The 14,432-nt window shown below is 41.0% G+C and overlaps 1 long non-coding RNA gene across 5 annotated transcripts; it reads right to left on the reverse strand.

Annotated features, from left to right (window-relative positions):
- Window positions 1-5,489: 5,489 nt before the first annotated feature.
- Window positions 5,490-11,069, reverse strand: LOC125543962 (uncharacterized). 5 transcript variants are annotated; one of them, XR_007299169.2, is made up of 6 exons: window positions 10,610-11,067; window positions 8,321-8,364; window positions 8,050-8,193; window positions 7,296-7,379; window positions 6,926-7,010; window positions 5,490-5,961 (listed from the first exon to the last, which is right to left on the reverse strand). It is a non-coding gene; the product is annotated as an uncharacterized LOC125543962 (long non-coding RNA). The 5 variants fall into 5 exon arrangements; XR_007299168.2 differs by having other exon boundaries at window positions 6,912-7,010; XR_007299167.2 differs by having other exon boundaries at window positions 6,960-7,010; window positions 10,610-11,065.
- Window positions 11,070-14,432: the final 3,363 nt, after the last annotated feature.

The following is a 14,432-nucleotide window of genomic DNA, read 5'->3' on the forward strand; positions in this document are numbered from 1 at the left end:
TGGCTTGGTGTACTAGCTCGATGAGGTTTGAGTACGGTTGGATGTCGACAATCTTCTTGATATGATGATTGAGTCCATTGAAGAAACGTGTCATAGCACTACTAGGAAAAAGCCTAGTAGTAGCGTGGATTAAACAACTAGTAGTAGCGCGGGTGCCCGCGCTACTACTACGACGCTACAGCTAACTGGTAGTAGTAGTGCGATGCATCCCGCGCTACTAGTATGTGTGTTAGTAGTAGCGCGTGTCTGTGACCTGCGCTACTACTATTAATTTCAAAAACCAAAAAATATCTCGACCCCGTGCATGTTGTCAATGGTTCAATCCAGTGACGACAGGGGTCGCCGGAGGTGCGGACAGGTAGCGGCAGACCAGATCCGGTGACGGCTGTTGGAGAGGGACCGGATCCAGTGTAGAGAAAGACAACGGTGTGAGGATCCTCATCGGCGGCCAAGGTGGAGAGCTCCTGGTTGTCCATTTCGATGACCTGCGCGGGCATGGGCATGGGAGGTGAGTAAAATGGAAGGGAGAGGGAGAGGGAAAAAGAGAAACCAGGGAGAAAGGAAGGAGATGGAGGGCACATCGGGGCAGCTCACCGGTGGTGAGGTGCTCCCTTGTGGTGGCGTGGAGGCGAGGGGGAAGACGGGAGAGGTCCTGGATGCCAGCGACGCGAGGAGGCAGACTTGTTGGGCGCCATGGAGGAGTAGATGTCCTTGGGCAGGAGCACCTAACCACCGGAGAGCCTATGGAGAGAGGGGAGAGTGAGGGAGAGAGGATGGACTCGACCGAGGATATGGGGGACTTCATGATGTAGGGTGGAAACCCTCAGGCCGATCTTTCACGATTGGAGCGAATCCTACGAATGACCACAAGAGGGGAACGAGGGGATACACAAGAGAAAACTCTCAAACCAACAAGATTCGGTCACACATATGCTAGATTCTCGAAACACAACGAGATACACGATCTGAATCCAATAAAGTACGATACATAGGTAACGAGTTCTTCTCCGTGAAGAGGTCTTGAGGTCTTCCCGTTAAGGGTCTTGAATCCAAGTGGATCTTCTCCGAGGAGGTGACGGTCTTTCTCGGGGGAGTAGATCCGGATGGATGAGCGAGGCTCTATCTCACATATGAGCTATCACAACGCTAAGCCTAGAAAGAGGGAGCAGGAGGTCTATTCATAGTCTAGAGCCACGAAAGGGTAAGTGGGCTTCGGCCCAACACGCGGGCGACATATAGGAGTCGGACGTCCGACCATCATCGGTCGTCCGGTGGCTCGCATGGGACCGGACGTCCGTCCAGGGTCGGCCGTCTGATGTTTTGGCTCTGTTGGCGCTTGGTCGGTCGTCTGGTCAGGGTCGGATGTCCGGTGCGTCGGTCGTCTGGTCGGGGTCGGATGCCCGGTGCGTCGGTCATCCGGAGGTCTCAATTCTTCTGATGTTTTGGCTCGGACCCATAGGTGTCCGATTTCCGTAGGGCGTTGGTCGTCTGGTGGCTGGTGGCTGGAGGGTATCGGCCATCCGATAGCTGTCGGACGTCCGGGCACTGGAGCCTCTTCTGGCTAGGACTTGGTCGGTGGGCTGATGCTCCAAGCGTCGGTCGTCCGATGGATGAGGACTTTCAGGCTGCTTTTCTTCTCACTCCTTGTACCTAGTGCCCTCGCCGTCTTGTCCCTTGGGTGTAGCTGATCCGTGGCTATCCTCTAGGTACCTGATCACACATAGTGTTTCCACTTGAGGTAGTAGCCATGTGTCACATGTAGTAAGTGGTAGTTCGGAGATGAGTGAGTTCACCTTATCTTCGATAGCCTTTGATCCAGCTCTTGTCATTGGTCCAAGTGGTGTCGTGGGAGAGGTAGGTAGGTCCATGGTGATGACCTTGGGGTGCTACGCATCATCTCCCCCTCTTGGGAAAGATCCGACCTAGGATTGAAATCTTCATCACCATGGTAGGGAGCTAGATATTTGACATTGAAGATGTCGCTCATGTTGTACTTTTCACACGGGAGATCGATCTTGTAAGCATTGTTGTTGTAGCACTCGAGCACCTTGAATGGTCCATCGGCTTGTGGTACAAGTTTGGACTTGCATTCATTGGGGAAGCGGTCCTTGCGTAGGTGTAGCCATACGAGATCTCCAATGTTGAATATCATGTGTTGCTTGTTGAAGTTGAGCTTGGTCGCAAGTCGTTGTACTTGTCGCTCGATGGTGTGCCTTGTATCTTCATGCATCTTCTTGAGATAGTTCACTCATGCACTCGCATCCATGTTGATGTGCTCTTGTAATGGTAGAGGAAGAATGTCCAATGGGGACAACGGGTTGAAACCGTAGACGACCTCGAAGGGGGACTTGCCGGTAGTCGAGTATCTTGCGCGGTTGTAGGCGTACTCGGCAATGGGTAGGTACTCTTCCCACTCCTTGATGTTCTTCTGATAAACACGTGTAAGAGAGTGGAGATCATTCGATTTGTCACCTCCGTTTGGCCGTCGGTTTGAGGGTGGTATGCCCAAGAGAACAAAAGCTTTATTCCAAGCTTGGTGCATAAGGTCTTCCAAAAGTAACTCAAGAACTTAACGTCGCGGTCCGAGACAATCGTCTTAGGCACTCCATGTAGGCGCAAGATTTCCCTACAAAAAAGATTTGCAACATGTGAAGCATCGTCTATCTTGCTGCATGGTATGAAATGTGCCATTTTAGAGAATCGATCCACAACAACAAACACGGAGTCCTTTCCATTTCTAGTTCTAGGAAAACCAAGCACAAAGTCCATACTAATATCTTCCCTTGGGTGATATGGAATTGGAAGTGGCATATAAAGGCCATGAGATTGAGATTTAGACTTAGCTTTGCGACATTTAGAGCATCGGTTGGTGAAACGTGAGACGTCACGGAACATCTTTGGCTAAAAATAGTTCTTGGAGAGCGTAGCAAATGTCTTGTCGCATCCAAAGTGTCCCATTAGTCCTCCTCCATGAGATTCTTGCAGAAGTAACAAATAAAGAGAAGACTCGGGGATGCATAGTTTGTTAGCTCTCATAAGATAATCATTTCTGATGTAATAGCGTTCCCAAGATGTATGTGTCAAACATTTGGCATATGGAATAGCAAATGTAGGATCATGCGCATACAAGTCTTTTATGTGCTCAAAGCCAATGACTTTCATTTCAAGTTTGGTGACAAGCATGCATATGCGGGAAAGAGTGTCTGCCACAACATTTTCCTTACCTTTAATATACTTGATGACATAAGGAAATGACTCAGTGAACTCACTCCATTTAGCATGATGCTTGTTCAACTTAGTTTGACGCTTAAGGTATTTAAGCATTTCATGGTCGTATGGATTACAAATTCATGAGGGCTAAGATTATGTTCCCATTCATGCAAAACTCGCACTAAAGCATATAGCTCTTTGTCATAGATGGGGTAATTGTGTTGCTCTCCGGAAAGTTTCTCACTAAAGTAAGCTATGGGGCACTTCTCTTGCGTCAACAAACCTCCTGTGCCATTACCACTAGAATCACAATGAATTTCAAAGGGTTTGTCAAAGTTGGGTAATGCAAGCACGGGAGCATGAGTAAGCAAACTCTTAAGCTCATTAAATGTTCTATCTTGAGATGGTCCCAAAACAAAGGGTGCATACTTCTTACTCAAAGCATGTAAAGGAGATGCAATGGTGCTAACATCCTTAACAAATCTACGGTAGAAACCGGCTAAACCAAGGAAGCTACGCACTTGTTGCAAGTTAGTTGGTTGGGGCCAAGTTTTAATAGCGTTGATCTTAGATTCATCAACATGAACACCCTTAGAAGACACAACAAAACCCAAGAAAACAAGCTTATCAACACCGAAAAGGCATTTTTCCATATTAGCGTAAAGGCACTCTTTCCTAAGAGTTTGCAACACGATTAGATGGGTGACATGGTCTTTGAGGGATTTGTTAAACACAAGAATATCGTCAAAATAGACCACAACAAATACACCAATGTAGGGCCTAAGAACAAAGTACATGACTCGCATGAAAGTACCAGGTGCTTCGGATAAACCCATTGGCATAACAAGCCATTCATATAAGCCAAATTTGATCTTAAATGCGGTTTTCCATTGATCACCTTCTTGGATGCGTATTTGATAGTAGCCACTTTTAAGCTCAGTTTTAGAAAAAATGGTGGCTCCGCTAAGTTCATCTTTCTTGAATGGGATAACGATAACCCACGGTAATAGCATTAATAGGATGACAATCGGAACACATGTGATATGTACCATCTTGATAACCCACAATTTTAGGGTATCATTTGTATCCTTCTTCGATAAATAAGAGTGTCGAACCCAACGAGGATCTAAAGGCAGAACAAATATTCCCTCAAGTTCTATCGACCACCGATACAACTCTATGCACACTTGACATTTGCTTTATCGGAAACAGGTATGGAACTATTTTGTAGGTGTGATGCTAGAACTACTTTGCAACAACAGAACTAGAAGTACTTTGCAAGATCAGAAAAGTTAAGTGTTTAGAAAAAGGTTGTGTGTCAACAAGAAAGTTATTTGTCCCTAGGCAATCGATAACAAGTACCGGTAATCATTCTTGCAACTTTATATGAGGGAGAGGCATGAGCTAACATACTTTCTCTAATTGAATCATATGCACTTATGATTGGAACTCTAGCAAGCATCTGCAACTACTAAAGATCATTAAGGTCGTGAAACCCAACCATAGCATTAAGTAGCAAGTCCTCTTTATTCCCATATGTCACGTGAATGACACAAAACTGAAAACATACTGATACTTGTTGAAGAAAGATGGGATGCCTTCCGGGGCATCCCCAAGATTAGACACTTGAGTATCCTTGAATATTTACTTGGGGTGTGATGAGGACATGACTACCTTGGATACGACCAAAAATATTGCATACAATTGTCAGGTGATTTCTAGTGCAAACTATTCAATAATCTATTTATGTTATTCAGAATAAAAATACTTCACACACTTTTGTGTTTTGTCTAATTGTAGGTGTATGAGACATTTGTACAATCCACATATGAAGATAAGGGAAAATGAGAAGTTTAGGTTCTGTTCAAAAAGTCCTCTCACGTCACTTTTGGGCCAAAAGAAGATAGAGTCCAAGTCTCTCACGTTTTGGATTCAGATTCGGACTGCACAGATATACCTGAATCAAAACGTCAACAACTTTTTCATACGGACTCCAAATTGGGTGATTCTTTTTTTAGAAAGTAGATTTAGTGCTCTTTCCAACCCAATTAAAATCACCTTCAAATTCGTCCGAAGCGTTGAGATATCGACGAAACAATCTGACGCTGCAGCAGAATCTTCTATTATATACTTAAAACAGAAGTAAAACAAACCATTACGTGCGTCCACATAGATTAAATTATTTTGATCATTTATTTTATCTTTTAACGGCTGAGATTAAAATATGGAAACGTTACGTAAAAATATGTGTACATGTACAAGTAGTAAAACATGCCACGTACAAACAACGCACATAGGTTCCTTTCGAACGTCAACTAGCCCGCAGAAACAGGAAAAAATATTTCAATCAATGGGTCAAGGAATAAAAAATAATAGGAAACCTAAACAAATAAGGACAACGATTGGACCTAACCAGACCTTACATGAGAAACTTCCAAAACAGGAACCATGACATGAAAAAAGACCGATCTGCTTTCTCCACGGTCACAACCACCTGAACCCACACACCTCCACCCATATATAAATGAGTACAGCCGGCCGCAGAAGCACACACCCAAAGAATTTAGAAGTCAGCAAAGACGTCACACGCGACTAGGCAACTCGACGTCGACATGAAAATCCACCTCAGCCACCTCCAGCCGCTTCACTTGACGTCTGATGAAGTCACGCCAAAGCACGCTCAACGCATGACGAAGCCACGCCCAGCAATCCAATCGACATCGGAAGAAGGGACGCCAAAGCACTTTTGGCCTGAATCATCAGATAATTTAGTAATTGTTATTAACAGTCTTATTTTCTCTAGATATAATCTTTATAAATATTGTATCAATTGAAAAATTGTTCCCTATTAATATTCAAGGCAAAACACTATGGCATGTAACAAGTTGAGCGACTTAAATACAAGGGGACATCACTGGAACATTCAAGTAAAACAAATGTGAATACGGGATTCAGTCAATCCTACCACCGATGAGCTTATTAGCCTAGATATGATACACGTGCAAAGTAACATCACAAATCGACCAAATAATCGGTGCGGAGATCCCAGACAAAGATGACGATCCGGACGGATATGAAACTGTGGAAAATTTCATGATGCACGGGCCTTGCAGAGTGTCAAATACAAAATCATCATGCATGATTGACAACAGACGCACTAAGCACTTCCCAAAAGGATACAATGTCGATACCACAAATGATGAGGATGGCTTTCCAGTATATAGAAGGCGAGACAATGGAAGGAAGATCAAAAAGGGAGGAGCAATGCTCAACGATAGATTTGTCGTACCCTACAACCGAAACCTTTTGGCCAATTCCAAGCTCACATAAATGTCAAGTGGTGCCAAAGGCCAAGGTCAATCAAGTACCTACCTATTTAAGAACATCCATAAAGATGACGACCAGGTAACAACCTTGCTAAAGGGAAGAGATGCGGCAAATGACTATGATGACATCAAGAAATACCTAGAGATGAGATACATATCAACAACTGAAGCATGCTGGCAAACATTCCTGTTTGATATACACCATCATGATCCACCAGTCGAGAGACTACCATTCCACATTAAAAATGAGCAAGAACTTATTTTTCCGGACTCGACTGACATAGAGAAGATAGTAAGAAGGCCAGGATCCACGAGTACTAAGTTCACTGAGTGGATGGAGGCAAACAAAATACATGAGGTGGGAAAAGAATTAACCTATGCAGAATTACCATCAAAATTTGTATGGAAAAGCGAAACCAAAACCTGAGGAGCGGAAAAGGGGCTTCGCTGTTGGGAGAATCTACTATGGACACCCTGCAAGTGGAGATAGAGAAACTAATGAGGCAAGCAAGAAAAACACTAAAGGACTATCCAGACATAGAACTACGAAATGCTACAGAACTTGAACAACTTGGGAACAGAATGATAAACGAAGAACTTATCTATGACATGGAGGCACTAAAGAATGAGCACGAAACCATAATAAGCAATGTCAACCACGGCTAGAAAATGACCTTTGACGCAATAATAGAATTAGCTGAGAAAGGACTTGGAAAACAGATATTTGTAGAAGGCTATGGTGGCACAGGCAAAACTTACCTATGGAAAGCAATTACAACGAAGCTACGATCAGAAGGAAAGAAAGTGATTTCGGTAGTATCATCTGGCATTGCAGCTTTGCTCCTATAAGGTGGAAGAACAGCACACTCAAGATTCCACATTCCAATAAATACCACGGAAGAATCAACATGTGAAATAAAACAAGGATCACATTTGGCTGAACTGGTAAAGAAAACCTCGGTGATATTATGGGACGAGGCTCCTATGACAAACACTGCTTCGATGCACTAGAAAAAAGCCTTAGGGATATTCTAAGGTTCACAAACCAAAATAGTGACGAAAGGCCATTTGGTGACATGACAGTTGTGCTAGAAGGCGACTTCAGAAAAATACTTCAAGTGATAACAAAGGGAAAGAGAGAGCAGATAGTAAATGCCTCGGTCAAAGGTCATACCTACGGAAGTACTTTTAAATATTTTTCTAACTGAAAACATGCGGCTAAAGTTTGTCAGAAGATCCAATACAAAAGCAAAATGTGGCCGAATTTGCAGAATGGATCAAATTGCGATAAAAAAATGATGAAGCAGATGATTGGGTAAGAATACCTAAAGACCTACTTCTACTTAAAGGAGAAGACCCCAAAGAAGAGATACACGTACCCAAACTTGCAGCAAAACTATGGTAACAGTGAATTTGTCGAAGAAAGAGCAATACAGTGTCCAAGGAATGAAATAGTTGAGAGAAGATAAATTACTACATAATGAGCCAAATACAAGGTGAAGAGATGACATACCTATACTTGGACACTGTATGCAAGGCAACAATGAATTACAACACAATGGAGAATATGTGTCCAGCAGAGTTCCTCAACAACATGACCTTCCCAGGAATTCCAATCCACGAGCTAAAACTGAAGGTAGGCTTGCAGGTGATGCTCCTACGGAACATCAATCAAGCGGCAAGTTTATGCAATGGCACAAGAATGACTATCACACAGCTGGGCAAAAGGTACATTGAGGCACAAATAATCACAGGAACACACGTCAGTGACAAGGTATACATACCTGAAATCATTATGTCACCAAGCGACTTGAAGTGGCCCTTCGTGCTGAAAAGAAGGAAATATCCTCTATCAGTTTATTTTGCAATGACCATAAATAAAAGCCAATGTCAATCCCTAAAGAAGGTGGGCCTATATTTGCCTAAGCAAGTCTTCTGCCATGGGCAACTATATGTGGCATTATCAAGAGTCACATACACAGAAGGATTAAAGGTGTTGATTGACGACACAGAGTGCCCAAGCGAAGATAGCGCAAAAAATATATATAGAATACAAAGAGATCTTCTAATTTTAGAAGACCTCTTTGTAAATCATGACCTTAGTAAGAACATGACAATGCATATTATTATTGCCATACACTGCTTTCATGCATACAAATGCTAACAAGTATGTACATGTAGCTTCCTTTCTGTATGACAACAATCAATCGGTACATATTAATTTAAAAATATATACTCCATTGATTCTTATTATAGCGGATGAGCTTTAAAGATGAAAAGGTTACGTAAGACATAGAGCGCGTACACAGTAGATCATTGACACATCTACAAGGAGTTCTCTTTTTTCCCTAGAGAGGATGTACAGGGAAGTCCAACATGCATACGTACACATTTTAGTTAGAAAAAGCACACCAACTTCAACTCAAAAAGAAAAGGCACACCAACTTTCGTGAGATAACACACGTATAGGAGAGTCCAACACGCATACAAAGACATTAGTTAAAAAAGGAAACCAACTAGAAAGAGCAAACTACGAGAGGTCTGTTATCAGGAATAAAAAGCACATACATGGAAGAAAAAACACAAGAAGGTCTATACCAAATAAAAAACGCCTTATCGGATAATAATGAAAATATATATGAGTCTTCCCCGGACATGTATGCCGTACATGGAAGAGATGTGTCCCTGTCTATCTAGGATTCTAATTGAATGCAAATCTTATTTTTGCAAAAAAAAATCAACACTAATTTGCAACTCCCACATGCACGCATGCAAACAGGAAAGCTAGCATACATGTATGCATGCTTGTCTCCATACTTGCATGACAAATAAGAAAATAGACACCTATAATACTATAGCTAACACATCAAAATATCCCATACACTTATCAACCTACCGCGCATTGAATACAGAAGCGATGAGCATCCAACTAATTGAAATATCAAATCCATAGGTTCATACAGGATCTGCATTAGATGAGTTAAGAAAACATTGTATCTGTGAACACCCAAAAAATTGGTTTTAAAATTAATTTTTTAATAAAAATGTTAGGAATAGAATCAAAGATATTCTATATGAAGTCCATAAAAAAGAATCCAGTAAATTAAAATAAGAGGATAATTTAGCAATTTTCAATGAGTAGTTACATTTTCTTAGATGAGCAAGTTACATACTAATTAATAACCAAAAGATAAGCATGATTGCAACTGTATTTTCGTAATCAAGGAATGCAATTAAAACATTTTTAGGCGAAGGAACCGAGATGATAAGGTGAGACTGAACAATGTTTAGACTTGATCTCATGGCGGCAATTTTTCAAAACAATATAAAAACATAGCCAGACACTAAGAGATGAGATGTGGAAGAGGTAAATCATGACCTTAGTAAGAACATGGCAATGCATATTATTTTTTCCATACACTGCTTTCATGCATACAGATGTTAACAAGTGTGTACATGCAGCTTCCTTTCTGCATGGGCAGAAGTTTTTTTGAATAATAACCACTCTAATAAACATGATTCTCAGAAACCATATTAGCCGACAAGATTCCATAATCAAGATAAGAAACTATATGTGTAGCTAATTCAGACGCCTTACATTTGTGTGTGCACCATATAACATTGTGTATGTTCACCATATAGCAGTGCCTCTACATGGTAATTAAGACGCAAGAAGCCAACAACAAAACTAGCCGCACCTAAATCGCTGAACTTGAAAACTTCACCTGCAGCTAGACGCGTGCATGTCTCACATTAAGTTGATGCTTCTGTTACCTAGATCGGTAAAAGTGCATCTAAAATTCCTTTGTTTTACTGTCAATCAATAATTAAATGCAAGGGTCTGTTGCTAGGTTCAGTTAGACTTAATTCCAGCAGATCCATATGTTTGCTTTACTGTGTTCTCTACTACAGAATTCAGAGAACAAGTATAAGTGCACTTCTCCACACAGAAATTTTTGGTATAATTTCTGATTTCACACGAAAAGTTGTTTAGTAACGGGAAGATAAAATCTTATTCTGATTTCTAGATCATTCAACTTAAACAAAACTTATATGGTTCAAATAACACTTACATTTGGTAGAAGTCCGGACAGTAGGAGGGCAACAACTAACATCGACTCACAGAAGATACTCACGTCTTGCAGATATTTCTTCATCCGCGAACTCCCTCAATGCCTTCGCAGCTCCAACATCCAGAAACTCCGGCTACGACAACTTTGAGTAGCACAACCCGCGTTCTCACTGGACATCTCCGTGACCGCGTTGCCAGAGTCGACGAGTTCGCCGAGATCCACATGCTCACCCAGCCACATGTGCCACCACCAAGGAAGAAAAATCAGGAGAAAAGAAGCGACATGCGGATCTGGGATAGCATGAGGATTAGTTTCCTAATGGGGCACATCGACGTCGTCCTTCGCCGGCGGCAAATTGGAAGAAATGGCAGGTGTGTATGAGGTGCCTGGTGGGATCGTATGGGAGGAGAGTTCTTTTTTTTACTGAGAGGGAAAGGAGAGAGAGTTCTATGTAGATATATTTTTAGGGCTGAGAGTTCTGTGTAAATGACTGGGACTGGGACTACCAGCTGTTTTACTTAGAAAAAAATTTATACGGAGTGGTAATCATCTTCACTCTAATGGGCTTGCAGAAAAGTATGTTAGGCATGACACATAATACATCTTTTCTTTTTGTGGGAACACATCATACATTGGCTATGCAAGATTGGGTGTATATATATATATATATATATATATATATATATATATATATATATATATATATATATATATATATATAGGGTCGCGCTATTCGTCATCCTGGGTGAGGAATAGTTATTCTTCACCCCCAAGAAGTGCATAAATGAACCCGAGTACATATGAACCCATTTTGAAAAACACATTTCTAAATTCTAAAAAAATATGGAAAAAAATTGCACGGGTACGTCTCCATGTTCTATGTGCGTGCATAAAGTTTCACGGAAAAATAACTTTTTTTGTGGCCTGTGCAAAAAAGACAAAAAAATTATGTCGTGAAACACTATTTAGAAGCACTGAAATTTGTCTTTTTTGCGGAGGCAAAACAAAAAGACATTTTTTCATAAAACATTGTGCCGCGTACACATATTTGCGAACATGTATGCATGATATTTTCTTTTGATTTTTTTGACATTTTAAAACATGCTTAAAATGCATTTTATGAAAAGTGGGTGCATATGCCCCTGAGTTTAGATGGTGCCCTCTCCTTCACCCCCTCTCTACTTTGACGTCAATGCATCGTATTTTTAGGTTTCTTAAATTTTGTCTTATTTCATACGTAAAAAGAGAACGTAAGAAAATATATACTCGCCGTAAAAAGTATTTTATGTTATTAAAGTTACAAACGTAAAAACATACATAAAAATGCGATATTTATGGTCTTATAACCTTTTTTTGTTTTTTTATACCAAATTTTATGTAGTGAATCAATATGAGTGTAACTATTTGTAATCCAAACGTAATTTGTTTATGAAGCGACCGTAAGATTACCTCGGGTGAAGAATAAGTTATTCTGCACCCTAGGTGATGAATAGCAACACTATATATATATATATATATATATATATATATATATATATATATATATATATATATATATACTTCTCGGTATACACAGATGCAAACATTAAAAACCATGAATGTGCTGGTGAAAAATGCTCTTAAAAAGATGGAACTTATACTTCCCCCAGAAAATAGATGAAACTTATCCATTGTTATTCAAAGGATCAGATATGATACAAATCTTTATATTTTTCACCATTAGATAATCAGCAAGATTAGTAGGAATCAACAAACATTTTTGAATGATAGGAATATATATATATAAATTACATGCCAAAATTCATGTTGGAAAATAAACAACCTTTAACATTTCTCAATGTACTATAAACAATTCAAAATGAATGTCATTTAATGCGAGAAAAAATAAGAACAAAATGTCAGGCCAAACTAAAATAGGAGTAGATAGAGAAATTGGAAACTACATATGAATAGTGAGGCTCTAAAAAATATTATAAAATTATGTACACTACATGTTCAAATTCATAAATTCAAACAGAAGACATCAACTGCCCCAAATATAAAACATAACAAAAACTACTCTAGCCGCGCAAATGCGCGGGTGCACCCGCTAGTTTGAGTCAAACAACAAGTCCAAAGGTGTTGCACAACCTCCACTTGGGCCCATGAGCCTTGTACGACCTAGGTTAGTTTTAGGTTGCCTTGGGACGTCCTTCCACCTCCTTGGCTGCCACCCCTTGCTCCTATATAAGTATATCTATCTACTAGCTTTTTCCTTGGGATTTGTTTAGTTAAAAGTTAGCCATTGCAACTTCGTGTACTTCGTTTGTGTCCAACGACCAGACCAAGACTGCTTTCGGATCCCACCTTTATCAATACTTCATCTATATTCGCAATATTCAGATTGCATTATCATATTCTTGCTTGTTCTTTGATTGCGTGCAGGAATAGACCTTCCTGGTCAGGCTGATCGTGCTTCTGAAGGAAATAGGCCCTAGAGGCAAAATAAAGTTATTATTTATTTCCTTATATCATGATAAATGTTTATTATTTATACTAGAATTGTATTAACCGGAAACATGATACATGTATGAATACATAGACAAACAGAGTGTCAGTAATATGCCTCTACTTGACTAGCTCGTTGATCAAAGATGGTTATGTTTCCTATCCATAGACAAAGAGTTGTCATTTGATTAACGGGATCACATCATTAGGAGAATGATGTGATTGACTTGACCCATTCCGTTAGCTTAGCACTTAATTGTTTAGTTTGTTGCTATTGCTTTCTTCATGACTTATACATGTTCCCATGACTATGAGATTATGCAACTCCCGTTTACCGGAGGAACACTTTTTGTGCTATGAAACGTCACAAGGTAACTGGGTGATTATAAAGGTGCTCTACAGGTGTCTCCGAAGGTATTTGTTGGGTTGACTTATTTCGAGATTAGGATTTGTCACTCCGATTGTTGGAGAGGTATCTCTGGGCCCTCTTGGTAATGCACATCACTTAAGCCTTTCAAGCATTGCAACTAATGAGTTAGTTGCGGGAAGATGTATTACAGAACGAGTAAAAGACTTTCCGGTAATGAGATTAAACTAGGTATTGAGATACCGACAATGGAATCTTGGGAAAGTAACATACCGATGACAAAGGGAACAACATATGTTGTTATGCGGTCTGACCGATAAAGATCTTCGTAGAATATGTGGGAGCCAATATGAGCATCTAGGTTCCGCTATTGGTTATTGACCGGAGATGTGTCTCGGTCATGTCTACATAGTTCTCGAACCCGTAGGGTCCGCACGCTTAAAGTTCGATGACGGTTATATTATCAGTTTATGAGTTTCGATGTACCGAAGATAGTTCAGAGTCTCGGATGAGATCGGGGACATGACGAGGAGTCTAGAAATGGTCGAGACGTAAAGATTGATATATTGGACGACTATATTCGGTAATCGAAAAGGTTCCGAGTGATTCGGGTATTTTTCGGAGTACCGGGGAGTTACGGGAATACGAGGGAAGAATTATATGGGCCTTACTGGGATTTAGGGGAGAGAGATAGAGGTAGGCTGCGCGCCCGCCCAATGACTAGTCCGAATTGGACTAGGGGGAGGGGCGGCGCCCCCTCCTTCCTTCTCTTCCCTCTTCCCCTTCCTTGTCCCCTACTCCTACTACTTGGAAAGGGGGGGAATCCTACTCCCGGTAGGAGTAGGACTCCTCCAGGGCGCGCCATAGGGGCCGGCCCTCTCCTCCTCCTCCACTCCTTTATATACGGGGAGGGAGGCACGCCTTGGAGATACAACAATTGATCGTTTGATCTTTTAGCCATGTGCAGTG

The sequence above is a fragment of the Triticum urartu genome, chromosome 3A, assembly GCF_056163025.1.
Source record: "Triticum urartu cultivar PI428250 chromosome 3A, HENAU_Tu73, whole genome shotgun sequence".
Classification (NCBI taxonomy): domain Eukaryota; kingdom Viridiplantae; phylum Streptophyta; class Magnoliopsida; order Poales; family Poaceae; genus Triticum; species Triticum urartu.